Source organism: Ischnura elegans, chromosome X, assembly GCF_921293095.1.
Source record: "Ischnura elegans chromosome X, ioIscEleg1.1, whole genome shotgun sequence".
Taxonomy (NCBI): Eukaryota; Metazoa; Arthropoda; class Insecta; order Odonata; family Coenagrionidae; genus Ischnura; species Ischnura elegans.
In genome coordinates, this window is record NC_060259.1 from 90,062,736 (window position 1) to 90,079,642 (window position 16,907).

Genomic DNA, 16,907 nt, shown 5'->3' on the forward strand with positions numbered 1-16,907 from the left:
ATATTTTGAGTTAGTTGAGTAAGAATTCCGTGGGAATGGGAGCGGCTACAAGGAGGTGACGGCGGGATCAATGGCGCGGACCTTGTCAGCATGGCCGGCCCGAAATAGATGGCAGTCTTCAGCCGAGGAGGTTGGTGGCTATCCAACGCGTTGTGCGGCCCTGCAGTACTTTCTGGACATCGCTATCGTACGTGCACGACCCTTATACGAGCCTGACTCTAAGATCGAAAGCCCCCACTATTGTACAGTCCCCACAATTCTTTTCGGCGTTGTTGACGATTTCGGGGCTAATGGACTACAAAAAGGAGGGACCAATCGTGTTAAAAGCTTGATTTTTTATAGTACTTTGAGTTCATAGTAATCGGTTTTAAAAATGTGCGCTGCGCGACAATGACTGCAGACCTATTCATTTATTCTCAACATTTACTACGCATTATTTACAATCATGAGGAGGAGAACAATCATTGGAAAATAATGAACTCGATAAATCACATCGTCGCGAATATAAATTTTGGTCAATATAACTATTAATCATGGCTAACTTCTCCGTGAAATTCGGATCGCTAGCCTGTCAGCGATGCGACTGGCAAATGTCGTAAATCTTATTAAATTCGCGGCGGGCGAAAAAATCTTCCAGATGCCGACCGGAGAATCTTCTATTGTAGTATTCCTGGTTTTGGGACTGAAGTATTCTTTCCTCAGATATCAGTTGACGCGGGTGGAAAGGCAGCACAAAGGACTTTGGTCTGCTAGTTTTTACGTTAAGGCTGAAAGGTGTTCCGTTCCGTTCGTTAAATTGGATACCCTCAGCCAATTACCATTGTAGATTATGCAGGGATATTTACCGCTAACTTGATTGAGATGTCGGACAGAAGATATTACGGGAAAATGGTCATTTGTGTTCATAAATGAACTGATATCAGCCTGTGTTTGTTGCATTTTCGTTATATCTAAGCTAAACAATGGCTATTTTCTGCTACAAAAATTTGACTGCTGACCAGTTTCCTTATAGTGTGTATCATCCTCGGGCTTGAACATATGGCTTCTTGTCTGGGCCATTTGTTCAAGTGTGGTCCGGTCATGTTAACTACTTCCAAAATGTTAGAAATAAAAAAAATCCATTTAAATATGCGCCTGAAAAACAGAATAGCAGGTAATATTAAATCAAATCGTGAAAATTTCATTTTAAAATGTTAGTTCCACATATTTAGCACAATTCTATGTTTCTCTTGGCAAGATTCCTTTCTTTTGAAGTCATAAATTTAGTGCTCTTCATGGATTCGTAAAAATGCTGTGCATCATGAGGAGAAAATAACGCGTTGCAAGTTATGGATTTGTATTTTTAATTGAGGAAATTAAATTTCCTCCAGTAATGTTGGAATCTCAATCGCAGATAATTTTAGGTAGATACTGAAAAGGCTGGTGTTGGAGTAAAAAAGGGAGAATCAACGCATCAATACTTTATGAATCGCGGAAACCTGAATAGCGATTAAAGGAGTTACTCATCAAGGAAGGGAATTTTTGAAGTGGTACACAGCCGAAATTGAATCTTCTCATGTTGACCTATTACTATTTTTGACGTAATGAGACGAAACTGTGAAATTTCGGTTTGCTCTCACCATCATTGCAACCTTCTTCCCTGCAGCCAACGGCTTCTATTTAGCAAGGTTTTTTTCTTGCAGCGGAATCGCTAGAATTTCATGAGCGTGAGGTAAAATACGGCGAGCATCAACTTTTTGAATAGCATTCTTTGTTGCTCCCAAGGTTTGGACGCCAAAATGACGTTATTTTCTCGGAATAAAGATCTGTTGGACATTTCGAGGAATGAATGTGTAGAGACCAAGGTGGGAAGCCCCACGTCCTAGCTAGACATGATGTGCCTTTCCGAATATATGGAAATGAGGGACCTATATAAGTGAAGGACTATCAGTTCAAATCCATGCATTTAGATATCCTTCCATGACCGGGAAAGTTACGCAGTTCTGAAAAGAACCGTAAGGAGGAACAAGAAATTTAAAGCCGTCCTAATGGACTGTTTGTCACGGTGATGTAAACCTTTTTAATGACCATGCGACTCCCGCCAGTTCTCTTGTGGTCTCTTAGCGAATGGTTATAGCATTGCGCAGTTGACGATGTTGGAAATAGAAGAGTAAATCTTCTTAAAGTCGATTGACGAAAAGGTTCTTCATCATTACTGTTCAATAATCCTGAGATTGGTTTGACGCAGCTCTCCACTCAATTCTCCTATCAGTTAATCTTTTCACACCTGCGCATTCCTTCTCTTTCACATCCTTCTTTACCTGTTCCAACCACAAATGTCATGTTGAGACTAGCCAAAGACTGGCTCTTCTCGTAAGAAATAGTTGAAAATTTATTTTGATGTTATTTACATAAAACACTAATGTATCATTTACTGCATTATTATGTTTATTGGCATACATTTTGTTACTTGATGGTGGCTCAATTCTGGTCCTATGACCTTGGAGAACACCTAAAGCTCCTTCTCTTTTTTCATTGTATTAAGATGTAAAAAACAAATGTAGGAGTAATAAATTATTATTATTATTATTGTTCCATGTACTTCATTTGAGGTCTTCATATTACTTTCTTGGCATCTACTCGTCCCTCGATGATTGTCATCAGGCCATCACGTCTCAAGATATGGCCTACATGGTTGTTCCGTCTTCTTGTCAAGGTTTCCATGAGGCTTCTCTTCTCTCCTACTCTCCTTAGGACTTTCTCATTACCAACGCCGTCGTTCCATTTTGTCCTCGTGATTCTTCCGTGGCACCACATTTCGAAGGCCTTACCCTTGATTTCTCCGCTCACTGTCCATGCCTCGCCACCGTAGAGGAGCATACTACAGAGAATGCATACGAAAAGGTTCTAAATCCTTGGCCACGATTGATCTTCTTTTTCTCAAAAAATCCACATGATCATTTCTTCATTTTTAAATTTGATTCGATAAAGAGGCGCATGAGGACCCCTAGCTTCAATCAAATTGCATTTCTCTAAAGTGGAAAACGGCCTCCTGATATAACCAAGTCTGGAGCTGAGTGAAATGATGATGTCAGCGTCGTTTTTTTTATCGCAGTTCCAGTTTCGAGTGTTGAGGCCAAGGGTGAGTGATGACATGAGCGTGTCAAATCTTCAGCCTAGGAGGATATCTCAAATAATATCCATGACCGTGGCGAGAGGTTTGACATCAGTTCCTAACTTCATGTCTCCATGAGGCCAGCTCAATCATGCTCCATGTATATCTCTCGTGGAGAATGGTGTTTGTCATTCGAAAGTCTATATTTAAATCCAACTGGTGTGGTATCACTGGAAAAGAGTGTTCAAACTTATTTGACGTAAAGTAAGAAGATTTTGATTAATGAAGGATTACAGAGATGTTAACTAAATTGATTAAAAACCCCTTCAATCCTAAATTGTATTACCTATCGCATGTATTTCGTTATTTTTTTGGTATCCTGAAAGGAACCTAATGTTTTTAATATAAGTAGCTTCCTTCGCAGCATACGTAGCGGTTCATCGAATCACTCTCCTTATAGGCTGATGAATTGCCTTCCCTTGCTTCATTATTAATTTTTTTACTTGAAAATATTACATTTCAGTTAGTGTCGTAAGTAGTATTTAAACCGCTTTGTCTTCAAGTGAGAAGATTTTGATTAGTGAAGTATTTCAGAGGTGATAACTAAATTGATTAAAATTGGTTGAATCCTCAGCTTAACAAAAAGCAATGGGGAGAACAAATGGTAGGAATCAAATGTTTACTATCTCTCTTGGTAAATTAAGGTGTAAATCTATTCAAGTAATTGCATTTCTCAAAATAAATTTTGATGCATTTTTTATAATTTTAAATATTTTATATAGGAAGTGGTCCTAAAGTGGAAACTCCGTTTTAAATAATGTTATTACTAGCTTGTTTTCCGATGGAATTTCTCTAAATCCGTGAAAACGCACAAAGATACTACCCTTTATAACCGCTTTTGGTTTTATGCTAAATATATCGTTTACTTATACATAAGGCCTGGTTCTGCTGGTCCAAATTATCAACTTCGTTGTGCGATGCTGTTTTTAGATTTGCTAAAGTACTCTTTCCCACTCACCCTTTTTGAGTGCATACTATCGCCTCTATTTTTATTCCGCTCTTAAGGGTGGATTAGAATTGATGCTAATCGTCCGGAAAAATTGTGGCTCTTAAATTTCCGAACACCTTGATCTCATCCCTGCCGTTTTTATTGATCACTTTATGTATTCTATGCATTAATGTGTCGAGTGAATTTCCAAAATCTCAATATGTAGAAATTTTCATAAGTGTTCACTGTCTTGAGTTCAGGTAAAGTTAATGTATTTTTAACTTAGAATTATCAAATTAAGTAATGACAAAATGTTATTAACAGAACCTGATAAGCATACATTTTCATTTTCAATTACTCATAACTTTTCCTACTCCCTCTGTTACTTCGGAACTTATCACTTTCTCACTTTTATTTTCAATGCCGTGGGGCTTAAATATAAAGTTCAGAATGTCCCACTTTTCAAGTAAAGCGCCATTGGAGCTCTACAAAGAGGTCTTTCCCATTTTTGATTCAGGAAACACCTGGTCCGTTGCCAAGCGCCACATCCTAATAGCTATTGCGTTGCTCGTCGTAGATAAAAAGTTCACCCGTTTTTGACACTGTGATGGATGACATAGTCGGCACACGTCAATGAGGTGACCTGCGGGAAGCTCATTGGATGTGGATCTTCAGACGTCGCTCAACGTTGCTCAAGCCCAATGTAAAGCTTTTTATCCCAATAAATATTATATTTAGCGTCCGCGAGATAATATTTTTACTGACTTTGCAATTTTCATTGAAACTCCAAAGTCTTTTGAACAATGATGCTTACTTAATGGTAATAGGATATTTCTCCGTGCATAAATGCTCTAAAAGTAATCTGTTTTATTGTTCGTAAGTAGGTTGTGTGTAATCCGGAGAATAGTCAGGGAGGCGGGTAACGAGAGGTTTAGCATGTTTATTAATGTAAGAATGTTTTAACGAAAAAGGGTTATCATTACCGGAAATATTGTGTGGGGCTGACGTTTATGACTAACTAAAATTATACTATTCATGAAAACACATCAGTCCACATTAGGCTTCAGATTTTGAATTGTTGAATAGCATTTTTAACAATGACTTGGTAATGATGAAGCAAATAGGCAAATTAAATACCAACGAATGCTTAAAATCACGATGGCTCACTTCGTTACTATTTAGTTTAATTGAAAAAATTTCAATTGCCATGAAAATCGTGCGAACAAATGAAATCGTTGGAATATGCCAATTGACCATCTTGTCTGATCACGTGATCTGAGGCACATCCATTTCAGTCTTCGCCGGTTGTTCCTCAGCCGAAAGTCGCTCTTCCGCGCATCGACTCAAGAGGGTACCGGTAGCGATTTCCTTGGATATTATTTCTCTCCCAGCATCTCTTATTTTCGCCAAGGGCCGCTCTTTTGCATCGAGGAGCAGTCGTTAAGGGGATGGCGGGCGAGACCGCATTGCGGGACGCCGACCCACATCTCTCCCCACGGCTGACCTCAACTCGACAAGTGGCCGCTGCTCCGTGGGCCGCCCCTGGTGCCACGGCCCTTGTTTTGCACCGATTGCATTCCCTCCTCTTTCATATGCGCACAACCCTGCGAGCTGCTCTAATAGGGTGGTTTCCTATTTTTTTTATTGCCTAAATCGAAAGATTATGATTCCTGGAGTAGGCATTTCATGCTCTTAGATTTTTAAATGCCGATATATATTTTTCGCGATTAAACTAAAAGTGAAAATTTGCGACGGCTAAGTAGGAATGCTGGGAAAATCCCGTGTGACGTATTTCTGGTTCCAGCTGTCGCCGTGGTTAGGTAACCTTGGAGCGAGGCTTTGAGCCCCGATACGATGCAGGCTGCTACCAGGTAGCAGAGTACCCTGCTAGCAGGTAGCGCTTGGCTTAAATAAGGATTAGTAATACCTAATCAAACGAAGGAAACTTTCCGACCGTAGGCAGTTTTAATAGGTGATTATTAAGACATGTTTCCCTTAGCTATGTCCCTCATGCATGCATTGGTAATCTTAGTCTATGTAAAACTCCTATCTACTCGTATTGAAACTAGGTCCCTGTGACGTCTCGTGGAGTGGCATCGCATGGGCGCCAATCTGGCCTTTTTCAAATGCAGTTAAAATTGACCATTGCCATTCGTCTACACTGGGGTTTCTAAAATCAAATAATTTGTATATTATGAATACACTAATGGTGGGTAACGAATCGCAATCAATGCCCTGCGTTTTCTTTTTTGAAGGAAACTACCCCATTGGTGCGTGGTGGGCATTCCGGCCGTTTAACGATATTCTTATCGCTATTGGAGTACTTCTTTCAAATATTAGCACGTTATTAGCTAAGGTATGGTATGGTATTTGGAGGAGGCGGCCGACAGCTAAGGTGATTTACGTCATGAGGGAAGGCTATGGAAGGAAGTGTGGAGAGAAACTCGACGTCGGAATTTGCCTGCTCTTATCGTAAGGGACCGGGGTTTAACGTTGTGCTTGAAATATCCTCCACACAACACTCAAGCAGGGATCGGGCAGTCTCTGAAAATTCTCTACCACCGCCGGGATTTGAACCCGACTCCACGCGTGGGAAGCCGACATTATTAATGAAACATTTTCACTTTCACCAATACCATAACCAAGCGAGGGAGCGTGGTGACTAAGCGGGTTGCACGTGAGGTTACTGATCCCAGGGTTCAGGGTTCAAGGCCTGGGTGAAGCTTTCAGGCACCCACAAATAAAGTTGTCGAAGTGAAATGTGGTTCAGAGGAAAGGATGAATACCTCTACTCTGAATGTGTGCGGCACAATCCGGGGTTAGCTCTACTCTCACCTATCCTAACTAGCCTCAGTATTGGATCACCGAATGATTATTGTTCTGCCTTTATGTGCCGTTAAAGAATTACTTTTATTTTAACTTGCTTTCGCCGTGAACATTGAGGGCTAAATAATGCGGCTTACTTCCCGTCTCCCGATCCGATCGGAAGCGATACACTTTGTCACGGATTTTTTTTATTATTTATTCATTTATTTATTTATTTTATTCCTTCGTATTTTTATTGATTGTTGTTGTAATTGTTATACTTGTGTATGTTTACTTCATATTTCGTTAATTATTGCAACCGGAAGTAGTAAACAATGAGAGTTAAAAGAACCCTTAAAATCCTGTGCGTTGTCTTTATATACTGTCTAATTTTTATGCTTTTTCCCTTTATCGACCGTTGATGGAAAGATATTTTTATCCTTATTCGTTCCGCAATCTATTTCTTTCGTTTAACTATTTCTGCAGGAAGTGGATATTAAGTGAGAATCCAAAATGTCTACCTGAAAGATGTTGCTATCAATTCCTGAAACAATTAAGCCTTGCGCGTAGCCTTCAGATCTGTAGCGGTGCCTTCCTTAATTCTTATTGTAGCTGTCGCACTGTCTCTGCTCGCTCGAAGCATTTTTTAGCGAATTACTTGCGGTGAGGATCAAATAGCCCTGAAGACGATGAAAAAGCATTCCGTGGGAAGTTCAGCCTAATTCAATTCGAACCCCGAAGAACAAAACACCGCCGGTTAATTCTATGCGAGGTTTTGACATTCAACGAAGAGGTAACAGCGTCAAGGCTAAATTTAACTGCTCTTGGCGCGGAAACTCTTAGTGCGGCGCTCTTGCCTTATGAAAACATGTTATATTAAAGAAGAAACCTCATGGAATGATATCCTTCTTCTGCCGCTGCCAAAGTAGAATATGCTTCGTCTCCTGCGCCTTCCATGTTAAAATGAATTTGCAGTTCTGTTGGAAGGTATTATATATTTTGTGGATGCCTAAGTTGAAAAAATATTTGCCGAATCAACGCTTTAAATCTTGAAAATTGGAATGGTATGTTCCAAAGCCATTTATAATAGGAAATAGGCTCTCCGAAATCGATTTTTCAGTTTGCTTAGCAACCATCTTCAGGGAGCAGGCTCGCAACTTGGGCGGGACCGACGGCGCACGTGCCCCAGGCGGCAGATTTCAGGGGGTGGTAAAAAATTTGAAAAGTATATTAAATAAAAGTTACCTAATTTATCTACTTAAATTTTTTGACAGTATTTATTAATTTATAAATTATTAAACAAAATTAATATTTATAGGAAACCTACGGTGTGTAATTTCAACTAGCGCATCTGAAAAATAGCTTACGTATGTATTACGTTTTAGTGGTGTGGAAGGAGTAGGGAAGGAGCGACGGGGGATCAAGGGAGGGGGGCGGGAAACTGATCTTTGCCCCACCTTACAAAACTCCTAGTTCCTACCCTTTCGCAGAGGAGAATGTATCTTAACCTGTCCGAGGACGGGGTAATAGCGAGCTGCCTGAACCGCGTGTTGATGTGATGACGCCACGGCCCCGGGAGTTTCGTTGAATTGCTGGCTGTGGGGAGGGAGGGGGTTGCTGACATTAATACCTTGGATTTTAATTCCTTTCTCGCTCACGACTGAAGCGCAAACACCAATTATCTCGCTTGCTTTGGACGCGATCAAATGCAGGTTAATGGGTCCATCAAGATGCTCTAATTTTCTTCTTACCTTCCATCACGATTGCACGCCCCTTACTCAATCAGACGCGTCTCTGCCACTCAACGCTCAAAATCCTCGCGCACAAGAGAAACGGCCGAGCAAATGTTTAGTCAAACCTTCTTATCGAAAATACATGAAGGGTGGAGGTGGTCTGGTTCTGTGTAGAAATACAGGCGTTTTCCGGAATGTTATCTAGCGGGAAGGGGTTTTGTTCTAACAGATCAGTTAATGGAAGGGGTGGACTATCCTCTTGCCCTTCCTGTTAGAGACGGAAGGCAAACTATTTTGTTTGCTGCTTGTTTGATGAAATCGTGGTTCTATCTTGGTTACTCTTCGGCAAGGGCAAATATAATGGCTGCGGAATCGAGCGTAATGAGCTTCCGTCCTCAATACAGAGAGTTATAGCGGCCGCTTGTGACGGCTAGCGCCGGAAGTGAAATGCTAGGCCTTCGCTGTCTCCATCTCTACTACCCGATCCCATAAAGGGCCTTATCTTGCTCTGCATTTCCCCGGTGGGCTGTGCCGCGCTTATCTTGCCCGCGGACAAGACTGAAGTTTCCGCGCGCCGTCACTATGCCGTCTTACCCCATCTTTGGGACTTCAGAATATATGTGGGATTATCTCACTCTGAGTTTGGGACCGTCGGCGGCCGTCTTTGAGGGCCTTTGAGGGAAATTTTTCCTTAAATAAAATTTGTATTGAAGTCCGTGAAGAAACAGGTCATTCGGGCTTGGCACAGCTTTGATTCGTTTCTTCAGACGAGTTTTTCCAGGGTTGCTCTCAGCTTCTTCAGGTCACGAGAGTGAAGAAGTCGTGTGAAACCCTGGCGTATCTGTCGTCCGAAGTAATGGACCTACGCGAAGTCAAGCCTGGAAGACCTGTATCCCCACAAGCAATCACCCACGGAGGCCTATATAAGGGTTTTATTGATGTAGTGAAAAATGTCTATGTCCCACCAATGGGATGCGTGTACCACCCTCAGGGTAAATGTAAATGATTGCTCAAGGTGGTGCGCTAAAACCAAAAGATGAAGACAGTATTGACGCCCCCATCTACTGTACAATAATGGGAAATGGAGTAAGGTAGAAAATTAAATGCTTGTGATTATCTTTCATGAAATTCTTCCTACTCCCTCTTCTCAAGCATTGGATTTAGTAAAAGGAAAATGAAAAGACAAATGGACAGTATGAATATATATTCATACCCGTCAGGGTTTGCGTGATTTGTGATTTTGTCATTCCAATTCTCCTTTTCATCCATCCTCCACGCGTAGCGCTGGAACTCGAGTAAAGACCAACAAGCTATTTTCTCGTATCTCCATGACCCTCGAAGGTCATATCCTCTGTAATGTGTCTCGAATTCGAGTCTAATTTTTATACATTACTGTTTTAATTTTTCAACATTATTTTATACCATGCATTTTGTGATAAACACAGCAACCGGGTTGGGAATGAGATGGACGTATGTAAGGGCACTAAACTTGAATTTGCTGTCGATTCCTCACCGCTACATGTCCCAACTTCCAACAAATATTGCAAATTAAGTATGAAATTGGGAAAGGTGCGTTATCGTGTAGAAGTCGAATGTATTCAATGTCCTTAATATTTCATTAACGGGTAAAACAGTGCTAAGCTTCATAACTGAAATTCTATATTAAAGAGAATGTTGACACGATCATAAAAGTGTTAGGCACCTGTTGAAGTTTGTCACCATATATCTAATATATACATATTTCATACGTTGCGATGTGCTATTCCCGACTTTGTTTTCATAGAATTGATGGCCGGTTGCAAAAAATAGTGGCGACATCAGAATTATATTTTGTAAATAGTTGATTTTCCCAAGTTTAATTGAACCTAGGTGTTGTTCTTGTAATGAACACATTTGTTAATATGCCCCCATACACTTATCCAATCCTGATGTCGCTAAAGTTTTGCGGGGATGGCAAAACTGCGCTGTACATCTAATGAGTACCCTTCTCCTATTTCACACCGTCTTCTCAGCCTCAAAAGCAGTTCCATGAATCAAGATTTTTAATCCGCGTACTTTTTCTGAGGTATTTCGTTTGAAGCAATCAAGTTAGTTTGCCCAAAGAAAATGTCCAAATCCGGCCCAATTTGAATTTCGAGCAATCCCTTCAGTGAGTAAAGTAATAACCATGCAAGACCACGGTAATTTGCAGATGATCGGTTGCTCCTCAAGACGAGGGCCCGCCGCGCCGTCTGCATCTGAACGTCTGCAGCCGTCCGGCGCGGCTGGCCAGAGGTCCCGGTTATTCGGATGGCCTCTCCCCGTAACAACACGCTAACTTCTCCCTCAAACAGAGAGTCGAATCCAACGGTAGTGGGTCCCCTTGGTTCCGAAGCATTAAAAATGGTCTTCCCTGGAACAGTGACATGAGCAAGTTCTGCGGCGCGTGTATGGAAATGGATTGTGTGTGTTTACCAGCGGGCGCCGCTTTCCCATCCCAAGGTCCCTGAAGGAAATCTCTCTTTAATGTTGCGCGATCTTCGTTTACAAATAACTTTCTGCAGAAACTTTTTGGCGAAAAAGAAATTAGCTGATCTCGGCGGCTCTCAAAGAAAGGCACGAAAATAAAGGCGACACAAATCCTTAGGTTGAGGCCACGGGAAGGATCTGTTTCGAATCTTGATAATGAAGAATTTAAAAGATCCTATGAATATTTACTTCTTCTGTTTTTAACAGCTTGAAACACCCATTGCTTCCTTAAAGCCTATCAGGTTATTTCTTTCAGATGTAATCAATATTAACTAATGGTTTATTTCAGTAGACAGCATTGACGATTTCTTGTTAATTGTTCAGCTAGGAATTTTATTGCACAGTCTTAAAGTCAATATTTATGCATTTTCCTACCTTAGTTAAAAGGATTTGGGATGGTAGGACAAAACTTTGTTTTTTCTACTGACATCACCATGTGCTCATAAGTATGCCACCGAGCGGTGAAACCCAATGTGCGATTTCAATAAATTTCCGAGTTAACTACTAAGCTTTGTCCTTTCATCACGAATGCTCAAAATTCCCACTAACGTGTATATATGAATTTTATTAGTGGTGAGGACTTGAAAAGAACATTTATTAATTACTAACCAAAAACATAGCCATGGATGTTTATTTTCGATGTAAATAAAATATGTTTTTATTCAAAGTAGTTTGCAAAAATCAAAGTGACAGTAGGTATGTTAGTTATCTCAGCCACTTCCGTTTAATTTTCTCAACGTCCTGCCTCAATATGCTCTGGCTCGGCTAATCACTTGCTGGAAATGTGGTCTTTGTTCACCAACTGCTCCCTCCCTTGCGGATGTTTCACCAGATAAAGCTTTACTATTCAAAATTGATGTTTTGCTTATCGCTTAGGACTGCATTCTCCTGCATTAGTCAATAAGGAGTAGATGAGGAATAATGCACCATTCTTCATCGCTATTTCTTTAAAACTATGGGTGTTTACGTCAGAAATTCTGTTTCTCGTCCAAAGTTGTATGTGACTGTGTACACTTCATTTGTTGATAGAAATTGATGCGTCTTCATTTTGAATTGTATAGATATCGCAGGTTGATCATAAACGTGTATACGAGGAAACACACCTTAGAAAGAATATTCACCACTTGCCTTTCGATGGCCCCGATGGCCACTCTTAAATCTAAGTTTAAGGAAGGTTGCGGTGCAACCTAAGTACTTCAGTGGCAAGTATTCGTTTTTGCATTTATCTTTGACGCAACTACTGTGTCCATGGAGGGAGGCTTGGCTTAAAACGACGGTATATTGACGTTTTGTGAAACCAACAATCGCTCGCGTTAAAATTAGTATTTGAACCTCTCCTTTCTTGAATCTATTTAATTTATTGTATTATCGTCCAATCTACTTCATTCAACAAGTTTTCAAAAGATGCCTTGAAAAGAACGCAATATTCCTGCTCCATTGGTTATTTTCATGAAGTATTACTTCATTAAAACGAATGGTACTGTCTTGCATAGTTGACCTTAAATATACCTATTGCTACAGGACGTCCTGAAAGCCTCTTCTAGGGTGTTTGGTATGGGATGAGTATTTCTCCCCAACGTACTCTAATTGTTAGTTACCTCCAAAGTGACATTTGTAAGTGGACTTAACAATCGCCTTTATCTCAAATTTTATCTCAGTATTTTTTCAGGTGTAAATATATTAATTTTGAGATACGGGCGAATGATACTAAGTAATAAGATGAAATTGGTGTTTCATAAAAAACGACGGCAACGGAAGTTTTTGGCAACGGAAGTTTAATAAAATCAACTTATTCGGAGAGATATCGAGGAGCAACATATCGAATGATAACAAAGATATCGTACCGCCCATTAATTTTGTTTAATAGCTCACAACACGTCTTTCTATTGCTTTACAATCTTGATCTTTGTTTATCATTCGATATGTTGGTCCACGATATCTCTATCGATATATCAATAAAGACTTTACTTCATTCGTAAAGCTAACAAGGAGAAGTTATGCATCAAGCTTTTCGAATTATACACAATTATATCGTACTGCCCGATAATTTTATTTAGCAGCCCACAGCATGTGCTTCGATTGCCTTTCAATCATCATCAGATACTATGAAGAAAGGCGAATTGCGACCTGTTAAGCGGGAGTGATCCATCATCGTAACGAATAATTTTGCCCGGCTACAAATTTATTGGGTGGATTCTAATCTGACTCATTTCTGCAACAATTGTGTGCGGTCCGAAGAGAGGTGTCTTTTTTCTTTGTGGCGCGCCTCGGCGGTGAGCAAGCTTCCGGGCCCTCGCCTCGGGTCCCCCCCACCCGGCCCCCTGGTACCTCCCGCCTGCCCACACTCCGCTTTCACCTGTGCTGGGGGCGTCCAGGAAAGAATAGCGTCGATTCTTTCCATTGGAAAATGTTCTCCAGCAATGTAGCGTGAAGGCCAGTTGCAAGAGAAAATGGTGAAATATTTACAAAATTTATAAGTTTCGTAATTTTAAATTTTGGTTATTTAGTAGGTTTCCGCCGGCACTATTTGGAAACTGATGTGAGTTGTTCCTTCACCATGTTCGTTTCTCTTTTGGAGATAATTTTTATTTCCAAAATGTCTTCTTCCGATAGCATAATGTACATTTTAACAAAAAGTGAAGAGAAACATCGATGCCTTGAGATGTATCGCATTCGATGTGGTGGGGCCTTACAGTGACAACAAACTTATGGAAAAACTTGCTGAAAACTCTGTATTAGTTTCAGAAAAGTAATTCATATGCACCCGTAGGAACTTGGTAAAATATTGAATCCCCTTTAATTGGAGTCCTTATGAGAACTGTGGACTTTATTCGGAAGTTTCTCTTTCCGAAGAGGTAATATCTTTTTATAGAATTTAAAGGACATGTATTTTTTACCAAAGCATTATTTGTTTTTGTTTCGCATGGTGGGATGAAATTCGTTCGCACATTTTCGGTGAACAATGGTTTTAGCTAGGGACTACTAAGTTGACACACAACTACATCAACTGACGTTACTCCACAAATATTGGGCAATTGCTGAGAATCGGAAATTGACGATTATCGACTGAAAACTTTATCCTATCGAAAACCGTCCACGAACATTGTTGCAGCGTTCTACTTATGGATAGATTGGCAGTCACAAATATCGAGAATCTTTTGGTCAATAATTTCCATTATATGTTGGTGACACATATTTCTTAGTGGACAAGCGAGAGAAGCCAGTCGGGGACTTTCCATGCCCTTCGTTCTAGTAAGGCGTTGTGTTGAACACAAAAAAATAGCCTCGTGATGAATCCGCGGCTATCAATCAACTCGCCTTGGGATGCTAAGAGGCGCTTCGGTGTGAATCGCATGGTAGGACTCAAGAACGTGTGTGGCGTAGCCTCGCTTGTGTCGTATCGTTATCCCTCATCACCTCCTGCTGGAAATAATAAACACATTTTCCTAGCTGAGTACAACGCCTTTCACTCGTGCAAAACTGGCACAAGAAGGCAAAAAAGATGCCGCTGACCGCCTACAGATCCTCATAAGGCATCCAGGAAATGTTCCTGGGAAGGAGTATCCCTTCTCGAGTTAGTGCGAGGATCCAGGGAGAATTTCCGATTTCCCATCTCTGTTTTCCTGGGTGACGAGCGATTTACTCACTCACATACTAGCAAACGTATTTTTTGTATCTTTGTGATTAGAGCCAATTTAAGTAAGCCTCATGACTAATTATTTTCTTTCCAAGAAGGGTTATTCTTCTTGAAGAAATATTGGGTTAGCAGTCGGGGAACAAGCCCAGTTATTAGGTTTCAGGAAGTTATCCTTACGGAATATTCGGTTCGTGCATTTTAATCTCATTTTCCAATTGTATTAGCGCGCGGCTATGGAGTATTTTCTCTGGTGTTATCTCTGCTTTTGTTATGCTGCAGTTTCTCTCCTTTCTCAGTCAATATGGTAACTTTTTGAATATTTGACTATTCTAAGATACTAATAAGTTTGTTAAAGGGCAATGACCTCATCCAGATGATGCTCTACTGATTATAAGGAAACAGAATTTTAGTGCCGTTTACTCCTGTTATGGCTCTGGTAATCACGGCACGGTTCGCTGACCTGGATTGAGGTTCAAAAGATAGTTGCTCCCCATGCTGAAAACTTCGTTAATTATGGACGTAATATATTCTGTCGAAACACTAGTATATTAATATTTCAAACCCTGCCGCGTGAACGGCGGTGAAATAAACAAGAATTGCCATGAGAAAAAAAGCCAAAGGTCCGTGGTTCGATTCCCGGTCCAGGGGAATTTTTTCTCATGGCAATTATTGTTTACTAGTATATAAATTCCAACTACAAATTCGAGATGTTACTGCTCGTAAATGTAGAGAAAAATGCCCTCTGCCTTCGAACTTAATGTTTACATAACGCGTACATGACTCAGACTAAGGATCTAAATTTGGTTTCATTCCTTACTCCCGTCCCAAGTCATATTCTTTCTCGCTTGGCAAGTTAACAGGCGTAATCTTTACGCCTTATGGATAGTAAATAATCTTCCTATTTCCTCAATTAAATACCCGCTATCCTTCACTCTTATATCTGATTCCTGATTGACATTCATTTAGCACTGATGTATGTACTCTTTAGTTGATACTCCTCATTAAATCATTATTTGTCTTTTCCTTCCCTTAGTTAAATTTCTCTGTTGAAATCAAGGCCTGTAAGGCCACTCAGTAGACTTTCGTTTTAAAGAACGCTTCGAAACCACTAAAGTGTTAGATATTTCGATTGAAATGGCAACATGGGATTAACCCGAGTGTCCCACTCGCTTTCAAATTGATTCTGATTCGTGGAATCCTTAACAATACAACTTGACATCTTCTCCGTAATCACAGTTCCTCTGAAGTCACGCCCATTAACCTCCAATGTCTAATGACGGTTTCTCAGCGCGAGGCTGGCGAGTCGCCCGTCGAAACATGGGTCAAGGAGGAAGAGTTCGCCCAGTGCTTATCCGAAGAAATTTATGAGGATTTGATTACCAGATCTTTGTCGGAGTGTATGATTTCTTCAACCACTTGTAGACATCTTAAACCTCATCTCGGTCGTTCCCGGCCAACGCACGCTATTCCTCCATTTTCAAGGTGGTTAAAAAGTAATTACTTGTTTAAGAGAGCCAGTATCAATAACTACGTGCAAAAAATACGAGGTCCTTATTTCGTAGTAGGGCAGTACAAGTTGGGACTCACTGGTCTCTGTGAAGGTCCGCTTTGGAGAAGATGCGATGCGTTTGTGTTAGCTTATCGATATTCACCCTAAGTACGCTGGCTCATTGCTTAATTATTTTTCATTCGGCGATGGCCAGTCAGTAAAGTCTCCCGGATGACCAAAATGAGGCAATCCCTCATGATGCCCGGGGACGAGCACCGTGGCCTGATAGAGGCTCGGACGACCCAGAGATGGAGGCGTCCCACAACGGCGTCTCCTTCTGCAAAGACACTCGTGTGCCATTCGCGGTAATGGTCATGTCTTGGCACATATTTTAGGGAGGCGACCGACTGCTAATAGTCATTTTGCGGGAAGGGTTAGTGAGGAATGGTCAAGAGGAACCTGGTGTCGACATAGGCCTGCTCTGAACAAAAGGCGTCAAGGTGCCCTCAGCCATCGAACGAAAAGGCGTCAAGGTGACCTCATCCATCGAACAGAGCGCTGCACTCCAAGTTCCCTCCACGTAGCACCTAACAAATCTATCCATGAAAATATTTCGACCACCGCCAGGGTTCGAACCCATAACCTTGGGGTGG

At 40.9% G+C, this 16,907-nt stretch overlaps 1 protein-coding gene across 10 annotated transcripts in view; it reads left to right on the forward strand.

The window, feature by feature from the left end:
• Window positions 1–16,907, forward strand: part of LOC124171645 (microtubule-associated serine/threonine-protein kinase 3) — an 831,728-nt gene that overhangs the window by 757,045 nt on the left and 57,776 nt on the right. The gene's annotated exons all lie outside the window — the stretch shown is intronic.